Source organism: Alexandromys fortis, unplaced genomic scaffold (genome assembly GCF_014885135.2).
Source record: "Alexandromys fortis isolate MF-2015 unplaced genomic scaffold, M_Fortis_MF-2015_v1.1 scaffold_0, whole genome shotgun sequence".
NCBI classification, from domain to species: domain Eukaryota; kingdom Metazoa; phylum Chordata; class Mammalia; order Rodentia; family Cricetidae; genus Alexandromys; species Alexandromys fortis.
The window spans coordinates 993,490-1,003,805 of record NW_026067949.1 but is presented as its reverse complement, the minus strand read 5'-3'; the positions used below and the strand labels follow the sequence as shown (position 1 = coordinate 1,003,805).

Genomic DNA, 10,316 nt, shown 5'->3' with positions numbered 1-10,316 from the left:
TCTTTGAGGAGAAACCGAAGGAGAGAGAGGGTATTTGATGGCGACACTGTACCCTCTGGAGCTAGCTCTTCAAGCGGCTCTTGTCCCCGCTGCAGCGCAAGATGGGGCGAAGGGCTCCGGAGGCCTCCGGGACTGCGTACCGAGCACAGGAGCCTAAGGCGGGTCACCTGCCGGTAGGAAACGCTCATGCAAACACACGTGGGTACTGCAAGAGTCTTGGGGACCACGCACAGTTTGCGAAAGGTTAACACGAACGTATGACCCCCGTTGAGACCTAGCGGGGGACAGAGCGCACTGGGAGTCCAGGGTTTGTAAGGTTGATGAAGTCACCCAAGCCACACGCCCCACCCACTAGGCTGTGCTGGTCTCTCCCCTTAGACTGAAATTTAGGAGGTGTCTTCTAACTGGGTGAGCAGCGCTGACTATTCTTTCGGGACCCAGAAGGTCAGAAACCGGGTGTTAAGCTTGGTCGCTGGAAGTAGGCTCTCAGGGACGCACTGGGAGGCGGTACTCGGGGCAGCACAGGAGCCAGCGCGGCAGCAGTGGGCGCTCGCGATCCTCTTCTGCCCTCTGCCTTCTCCCGGAGAGTCGGCCTCCAATGTCCCCTCCTCTGGCTTCTGCTCCTCCTCCTGCTCCTCCCATTCTCGGATCCGGCACCAAAACGCCTGTGTGCAAGGTCCTCTGCGCGCTGCAGCCACGAGCTGCCTCCACCGCCGGGTCTCGCTCGGTGAGTGACTGTGTCCCCGCTCGCCTGCCCCGAGGTGACTGGGGATTTGCTCCGAGGAGCTCAGGTGTTCGGAGGCAGTGCTGTCCATGGCCCGACCGGAGAGACGATTGAGGGCGCCTGACCGGCTGGACGGGTACCCGACTCAGGTGAGCGCTACGCTCCAGGGGTAAAGGTGTCAGACTGGGGAGTGGCTGGTGAGGGTTGCCTAGGCACCTTCTTCTGGTGTCCCGACTTAGGGCAAGTCCAAAGCCTAAGGTGAGCAAGCAGAGGCTCAAACAGAGTGGAGAGTACACGGAAGGAAGACTCGGGGTTTTCCAATCCTCCTGACTCCTGTCCTAGAACCTCATCTCTAGAATTCACGAGATGGATTATAAGGGACCGGAGTTTCTGACTCTCAAAAGACTTCACTTGTGTCCCTACCTGACACAGGAGGGTAGTCGCTGCCCGCTGCTTGGCGCCGTGGATTCTCTCTAGGACCCTGTGCAAGTGCAGCTGGAGCACTGCGCTTGGCTAGCCTGGGTACCACTTGGGGCGGAGAACTGGGCAGTGGGGACAGCTGACTGGAGTCACTCTGGGATGGGGCAGCTGGGATGCGAAAGCCTTGGTCTGCTGCGCCTTTGCGTTCCTTAGCTGTAATGGGGAGACAGAGAACCTTCCAGGGTACTCCAAGAGGCAGGCGGCAGGCAGGACCGTAAGTATTAAGAAAGCCAGTTAAACGGCTCTTGAATTTTCATATTACTTTTTACTCTTTTCCCACCTGGTTTCTATTCCGGGTACCTCCGATAGAAGAGGTGGATTGGGGCATGCATGTTAATGGACGTCGGGATACAAACCAGGGGAGCCTGTATTTAGAATTAGCAGGGCTTACTCATAACCCGACCTCTTCAGGTGCGCCCCCCACCCCAAACACCCCGTATTTGCAGCAGTGGACTTCGCTGCTTCCGCTTCTGGAACCTGCCTTTCCTGGAACTGGACGACCAGCTCTCAGAACCACCGCAGAAGCCAGATGCGGGCCAGGGATTGGTGGGTTGTGCCAGACTCAGCAATTATTTGTGGGTGCTTCAAATCAAGTATGGCACAACCTAAGCTAAGGGGCCACCCGATCTTATTTGCACACGCAGGGCTCTCCTCCGGAAAAGGAGTAGCAACCCTTTCTCTCTAACCCCCACTATGCAGAAGCTGTGGTATCCTTGCCTTGCCTTGCCTTGCGCGAGACTTACTCCTCCTCTTCCCTCCGCGTTATGTTATCCTGGGCTATTTTTATCCATAACTATGCTAAGATGCTCTGAGGGGGATCCCAAGGAGACAACTCTGGATCCACCTTCTGGAGGCTGCACTCCCAGAAGCAGTCTCTTGCTAGCCAGGAACTGGGGTGAGGAGAGGAGAGAGTTGACAGAGAGAAGGAGAGTGTATGGCTGCTTCAGTCTGAGTTCACCTTTCTCAGGAAAGCTCCACTGACACCCAAGGCTGACCCAGTCCCTAGAACCCCGCTCTCACCCCTGGGGAGCAGGTCTCCAGCCCGGTCCCCATGTGCCCCAGCCTTGGCTATTTGATCAGGGGCTGGAGTGAGAACAAAATCCTGTGGTCTCAGTTTTGCTCTCCAATCTCATTGTATTTGTTGAAATTCAATTATCGGCTTCCACCCAGGAGTTAATTGCAGGTATTCTATATTTAACTTTAGTTTTTAATAAGAGAAGATAGAGATAGCTCAACTTCCACACCCCCAAGCCCTGCATTTCTAAAGCACGAATTCCTTTTGACACTGGGAATTAGTCTTGCCTTCTACTTCCCCAGCCAAAGTGAGTACAGGTCGAATTAGCCGGGCCTTCCAAAATTCCAGATGAGTGCTTAAGCTTCAAATCGCCATGCTGTTCTTTATTTCCAGCATGCCTAGATTTTTTCCACTCACAGAACTGGGAAAAATAACGTTGAAATGGACCGCTGTGTTATGTAAGGTAACCCTCTGCCCAGCACCACCCTCCTCCACCGCCAGGTATGAGGGGAACTTTTCAAAGAGCTTCCTTGGTGTCAGTTACCCATCTAACTCTTGTTCGACAGGGATGGACAGCTTCCTGACTAAGCACTCTTAAGTCTCTGCAGTTAATTAGCCAGCAGCCAGAGATGTCTTAGTGAGCGGAGCTGGGCTCTGCTTCTGGGCTTCACATCCTATGCCAAGCTGCTGCGCATTGCAATGCAGCACATCTTTAAGATGAGAAGTTTTGAGCCGGGAAGCTGGTGAGAAAGTGACGCCTTGGTCTTGCAAAGGGGATTTTTGGACCCATTGAAGACCCTTGCTGCTGGCGTGGGAGCAGAGGCTTTATCCCTGCAGCAGATTATCGTCTTCCTACACCTTGTTAAACACAATGAGCTTTGCCTCTCTCAAACTCCTTTATATAGCTGAGACTTGTGTTTTCATCCTTATAAGAAATTCTCTGCCTTGAAAAATCCCAGGGACTCTCTGAAGGAAAAAGCGTCCTGGGAACTTTTCCTGTCTTAAGTTAAAATTCAGTAGCGATTTGAAAGCACCCGAGAATGGGTAGGTGCTGCTTAACTTAGCGCTCGGCCTTTCTGAGACTAAGCACACGCCCTTGATGGCACACAGCAACCAGCAGGACTGAGACAGGTTCTCCCCCAAGTCATTAGATTTAGAGGCAGGGACAGTCGAACATGTGGATGCTTTAACCTGTGTGTGTCCCAAGTATCTAGACAGCAGCTCCAGGGTCCCAGCTGGGAAGTGTGGCACTTTCCCGGCTGCTCTGGGACAAGTGTACTTACTGGCTTCCTAGGTATGGCAGAAGGTGGGGACTTTGCAGCTGCGGCTAGAAAAGAGCAACACTGCTGTTCTGTAGTCCCGAACCTGGGCACAAGGCCTTCGGCTTTCTGTCTAGACTGCCTTTCTGGAAAGAGAAAGCAGGCTGGGGTAACGCCCACTTCTGGCCCCATGACCTTAGGCCTACAGTGTTCTCTCTCTAAGCCTCAAAGCCCTTCCTGCAGATTAGTGACTGGAAAATGATGAAGAGGAAGTAATAAAATACACATAAAAGACACTTCACCGACTATAACACTTGTGAAATTTTGTTTATCTAATTTACGATGCTGGCATTTTTATTTCATATCTAATTAATGTTCATGTTAATTGTGATTGGGGTATACCTGAGCTCATCACACTCACTAAACATTAAACGAGGGCAGATTTAAATAAGTGTTGGCTTATGTGTGCTTTACACGAATTACATCAGCACTGAGTGCCACTGTTACTAAGAAATATAATTTTAATTTTCAGGATCAATGTTCAGTTTTAGAGTTATTTTTCTTTTTTTTGTGAAAGTCATATCCTAGGCTGACCTCAAATTTGCTGTGTAGCTAAAGATGACCTTGGACATCATCTGGTCCTCCTGTACCCAACTCCAAGTACTGGGGTTATTGATATGAAGTATAGCACCCAATTATGGTGGTGCTGTAATTCAAACCAGTGTGCTATGCAAGTACTGTACTAACTGACCTACATCCCTTGCCCTTTTACTGAAGTTTTGCTTTTAAGTTCAGTACGTATATGGATCTTTAGGAGATATATTTAGAGGGAGTAACTTAAAATCGTTTAATCAAAACCAGAAAAGTTAAAGAGCAACGACTCAGTTCAGGCAGAGCAAAGCATGACCAATTTTGTGGGGCTCCCTTGTCTAACTTGGTCATCTGCACAGAGTGCTTGCTTTTCTTTTTTCTTCTCTTTTCTTTCTTCCCAAAATGTGTCCCCAGAGCCTAGTTCCATATCAAGCACTTAATAGGCAGTCCCTAAATGTGTTTGGGAAAGTGAATGAATGATTGAGCGGAATCTGCGCAGCTATTCGGGAGAGCAGATGGCATCACTTCTATTTTAACAATTGAGAATCTGCAGATTAGGAAATGTTGTCAGTTCTCTAAAGGTACAGAGGATTCCAGATTGGAGTGCAGATCTATGTGTTCTCATTACAATCTTCAGTACTGCTTTGGGGGCCTCTCCCTCCATCACCACTCCAAGTCCTGCTACATGACTGGAAGGTATCCAGCAACCAGATACAATATTCTCTAAACACGTCTTGCTTCAGAGAGATGCTCCTAGTGGAAGGTGGGATTTCTTTCCCTAGTTTGCACCTTGCAACCCTGAATGCACGTTCAGTTAAATGATCTCACCAGGGGATTGGAGTCTGGAGGGAGCAGTTTAAGGACACAGGAACTGCTGGGTGTTTATCACCCACTTGGGTCATGGATCGAGTGGCTGGCGTCAGCAGCAGCAGCATCCACATCTCAAGATGTGCTCCCAACGGAACCATTCCTGGGGCACCATCTTGACATGATCCCTGGAGTCTGGTTCCCTTCATTCCTTCTCATTTTCCAATCCCGGATTTTCAGCATCTCATTAGTTCCTAGAGGCAACACATAGTCTTCAAGCAAATTCCTTTTTGTGTCTGAGTCAAGCCGCATTGTAAGCGGCTGATGCACGCAGCCTCCACGATCCATCTTCAGGACTGCTTCTGGCTTGAAGCCTTCTCAGCTCCCTCCACCCACAGGGAATTAAGTCCATAGCTTTCGCAGGCCGTTAGAATAATATTTACTGGGCCATAGTTTGTCAATAGTTATGTGCTACCAGGAGAGGACTAGGAAAAATGAATACATTATTCTTCCAAGGAATGCCTTAAACATAACAGAAATAGATCCCAAAGGACTTTTTTTTTTTTTTTTTCTAATTTTTTTCTCCAGCATGCTGGCTGCTTTTTGGTAACTTTCCAGCAGGGGTCGCAAATGGCAGTGCCTTCAGTTGCCTGATAAGGAGCGGCCTGGGTAGAAGGAAGCAAAGGCCTGGAGCTCAGAGCTCAAATCCAACTTTATGGCCAGTGAAACCTGTGGCCTAACCTTGCCAGGTACCAGGTTTTTTTTTTTTTCTGTTTAAGATAAATTGCAGGTTCGTAGTTTTACGTAAAATTTACTGACATCAAGTTCTAGTACCTGTATGCCCAAAAGAGGTTTTTTTTTTTTTTTTTTTTTTTTTTTTTTTTTTTTTTTTTTTTTTTTTTTGCTCCTCAGACCGGTGCCTGGGATAGACTGGAATTTGGGTTGGAATGTGACGCTGAAGATCTTACCTGTACAATAAAAACAGGAGTGTGGGGGAAGGGGAATAGATGGCTGTAATCACTTCCTTCCACGTGGAGGATGGAGCATCTGCTTCAGTCCTTTGGGGATGCCTGTGGTCCTTGTCTCAGTAAGCAGTTTCAAAATCCCATTTACACCTTCAAGTCATTTGCTGAGTTCCAGCCAGGCAACACTCACTGTTCTTCCTACCAGTAACACAGCAGGGAATAAAACAGATGGAAACCTTCACCCCTGCGCACATCTCCTGGAGGAGGAGGCGAAGGGAGAGAATTAATGAAACTCTCTCCTACTTAGATTGGGATACACTAAGGAAAGTGAGATACAAAATGCCAGGTACCTGTTAAATTGGGAGGCCTTCCATAGGTAGGTAGTCTAGGCTCTAGCTCAGTATAGTCACTAGCAAGTTTCACTATCTGGTACAAAACAGTTTTCAGTATGGAAATATGGAGACTTGATTGCATTTTGCAATTTTTCAAATTCATCTCTGGTATTCCTCTGGATATCTAGTGTTTTTAAAGTGATGAGTGGTCATGTTCTTTTAGCATCCTTCTGTTACCACGGCGTTAGATGTGATGCTGCATCACCAAATCAAGCAACAGACTAACAGGGAAGACATCAGTACAGAATCACTGGGGTTAGGTCACCGGAGCAATGGAGGGGAGTGGAGAAAATGTGCTTGTGGACAGTCCGTGCTCGGGTCACTGGTGCTCAGCGCCTTTTGAGTCGAACAGTGAATTTGCATATGTGCCAGAAATAGTTTTTACATGTGTGCTTTCCATGCCTGGATTCCATCATTAGTGAAGATTTCTTTGGAGTATTGATTTCCTTGTCTGGTACTGACTTTATAAAAACAATATTACTATAGAAATTCACTTTGTCTTTCAGGAACCAACTCTTTACATTTTTTTTTTCTTTTTTATCTGAGTATGAAGTGTGCTTGCATTCTCGGAGATTCTGACGTTCCATCTTCCAAATCTGCCTGACCTTTGCTGATAGGCAGTTGTCCAGGAGATGAAGGAATACTTTAGGTTCCTGATGAACTTAGAGCTTAGTGAACAGTCATATGACTTAGCAAGGTTGTGCATAAAAGGTGCGGAATGTGAGCCGTCTTCAGTGGCCTCATCTCAGATAAGCCTCTATCGTCACCGCCCCCTTTGTTCACACCGGTACTGTCTTAGACCATTGTGTAGCTCTTGGACGTGCTTAGCTATAGCTATCCTGCTACTTGACTGACTCACTTGCTTACTATGTCGCACTCCCCCACAAGGAGATACGCTCCGTGAGAGCAGAGACCTGGAGGTGTATGTTTGCTTCAGTTTCTAGAATGCCACCCTGTCTGCTCTCAAGTACTGGCTCAAAAGAGAACCCCGAGAGTCTTCATTTGGGGAAATGACAGAGGATTTCTTGGGGGAAGGAATATTTAAGAAAAAAAAAAAGAACAGTATTAGAGAGAAAAGAAAGAAATAAGCTGGGCGGTGGTGGCGCACGTCTTTCATCCCAGCACTCGGGAGGCAAACACAGGCGGATCTCTGTGAGTTTGAGGCCAGCCTGGTCTACAAGAGCTAGTTCCAGGACAGGCACCAAAGCTACAGAGAAACCCTGTCTTGAAAAACCAAAAACAAGAAAGAAAGAAAAATAATCAAGCATGTCAAAAATTGGTACGGATCTAATTATTGAGAACCCAACAAATTGTTTTAAGGTCTCCACTGTATAAATTCATCTGAGTAACTGATCCTTCAGCAGGAGCCCATTGCTGAGTCCATCATAGTCATTCAAACCCCCTGACTCCTAAAGAATGTAATGATGAAAAGCCCTTGCTTTGGCAGCTGGTGATAATACCAGCTGTCTCCTTTCTCTCCCCTCTCGGCCCTGCAAAAGTGGAGGTAAGAGCTCAGCTTCCTTGATTTACATTTAAGGAAACTGAGACCTCGAAATGAGTCACTTTCCCCCCATTCCCTGCATGAAGCTGACCCGGTGCTGGACCCGCCTCCAGAATCCTCTACCTGTGCAGAGCAGATAGCTTGAGTCTATCCATACCCCGGAGGACGGAATGAGTAACCTGCACTCCATAAGGGAAGGAAGGCGCTTAGCCTGAAAACTGTTCACGTCTCCTTTCATCCGTCGAGAAGTTCCACTTCAGCACTTTGCGTCCTGTCGCCTTTCCCCTGGAATTCCTGCAGATTCAGTGCATGTAAGCCCTGCAGTAGGTTGTTTTATGTAAATGTCTTCATTCTTTCATTTAGGAGAGTCAATCAAACTCCTATATCAGCAGTTAGAATACAGTGAGAGAAAGGTGATTGCAGATGAAGCTGAAATGAAAAGGCACGCTCGCCTTGCTGTGCTCAGAAAAAAATAACGACTTCAGAGGCAAGAAGCAGAATAAGCTGGGAGTCTCCTATAGAAAACGGGTTTGCCCTTGACTCCCACTGCTTCTCAACAGACCCTCTCCAGACTAGGGAGGAGGGAGGGACTGGCTGTCAGGGAAGATTGGGACTGAGGCTTTATTTTGGAACTACTTTGGTTTTGCTGGCAATATGCTCTTGTGTTGGCTTTCAGTAATGGGCGACTTTTCAGGACCTTAGTTGTCTCAACATTATCCCAAAGACATAAGGACATCAAAGTGTCTGGTGCCATGCTCAGAAAGTCGCCTTGTATAAAGCTGATAGACTTTGCAGATGGAAATGTAAGACTGCCAAATAAATTTGAATTTTAGATAAATAATAAAGAACAGTTGAGGTATGGCCCAGACACTTAAGGATTCATTTACTGTGGTCTGAGAGTATATGTCAGCAGTAGGGTGTGTGCTTAGTATCCCTGAGTCCTGGGGTCTAACTGTGGTCAAGTGTGCCTTCGATCCTATATCTTACGAAGTCTTACTAGGTTCCTGAGTCTTATAAAAAATTATTTTTTGAAAACTCTGCATCATATGAAGCTAAGGAAAGGGTTACACTGCCATCTCAAAGGTGAAATGGTTTAGCCTAGGGGAACAGTCCAAGATGAAAGAGAAATGTTTTCCCTGGTGAGCTAAGCAAGGAACAACCTAGCCTAGGTGACCTTATTTACCTTCTAAAAAGAGGCAACCAGAACCTGGTATGTATTTAGTAACTCAGACACACATTCTCTCTTTATGGCCATGGTATCATGAGCCATATCTTTCTCAGCAGTCTCTGTAAAGAAGGAACGTCAACCAGAGCAGTACTGGTCCACTAAGTCAGGCCCTTATTAAATGTAAACATGCTTCCAAGGCCATCTCTATAGACCTAGTATTAGAATCTCTAATTTATGTGTTTTGCTTGCAGAACCTGTAGAAGCCAGGAAACAAGAAAGAGGCCATGGGGAGGGTTATGGTACGGGGGGGGGGGAATAGTAGAACACAAGCACCGTGAAGATAGAGTGGGGGTGAGGGGATATAGGGAAGATTTAAACAAAAATGGGTGGGAGGATAGGAGAGACAAGGCAGGAGGGAAGAGGGTTAAGCAATTGAAAGGGTATTTTAAAAAAACTGTATGGAAACCTACTATCTTGTAACCAAATTAAAATATATAATTTATTTTTTAATAAGCTATTTGAAGGGAAATGCCCAGACTGGCTGGGAAACGTTGCCCCTAGAAGCCATGGGTTATTAAAATAAAAACTCAAGCCAGAGATGAGATACTTCCTTATGAGTTGTTGGTCAGGGAGTTCCCAAAAAGTACAAGCTGTTATCATTTTCTTGGTTGTCGGCCAGAACTAGATGGTAAGACAGTGTTGCTAAAGATACTACATTGCCTTGGATGCATAACACAGAAGAAGCAAACTGGAATGGAAGTGGAAACACCCTATCTGCGGGCTAGTGTTCAAAGTCCCAGAAGGTGCCTTACAGACTGCTGGGGACTTGGGAGGAGATGTCAATCAATGGGTCCTACACAGTTGTGAATCTGTGAAACCAGCTGCCAGGCAAGATGGAGCTACTTGTGTGACAGTGGTGCTCCTGTAATGTGTGTCATCATGTGTTCTCTGGTTGGATTTGAGACCTGCCCCACCACAGAGAACCCATGCCTGATACTGTAAACCTGATTTTAAAAACAAAAGAGAACAAAACCAAAGAACATGGCAGAAGTGGTAATGGGTACTAGTGGGAACTGAATACCATTGCTTAAATTGACAGTGCCAAGATTCCTTCTAAAAAGTCGTGTTTATACACATAAATGTATCTCCTCTTTGGGGTGAACAGCTCTGAATGCGAGGGGCTCATATCTGCACCGGGTACTGAGAAAAAAAAATGGAGAGAGAAAGAAGCAGAGGATAGAGGGAGAAAAGAGAAGGCGAGACAACAGATAGCCCATGAGCAGCAAACAACCTGCATTTAGGGACGGGGGATCCAGTAATATGTGACCAGCCTGTCCTCAGCAGGCTCTGCTTGCATCTTCATGCAGGCACTCGGGTTAACGCCACCTCCGTTCAGTGTCCCACAGCACAGGTT

The 10,316-nt window shown here is 47.0% G+C and overlaps 1 protein-coding gene across 1 annotated transcript in view; it reads left to right on the top strand.

Annotated features, from left to right (window-relative positions):
- The first annotated feature begins 682 nt into the window (after positions 1-682).
- The window catches only part of Hs3st1 (heparan sulfate-glucosamine 3-sulfotransferase 1), a 28,313-nt gene continuing 18,679 nt past the window's right edge, over positions 683-10,316 (top strand). Inside the window, exon 1 of the mRNA XM_050149852.1 lies at positions 683-873. The gene's annotated coding sequence lies outside the window, so the exon portion shown is untranslated. The remainder of the gene's footprint in view (positions 874-10,316) is intronic.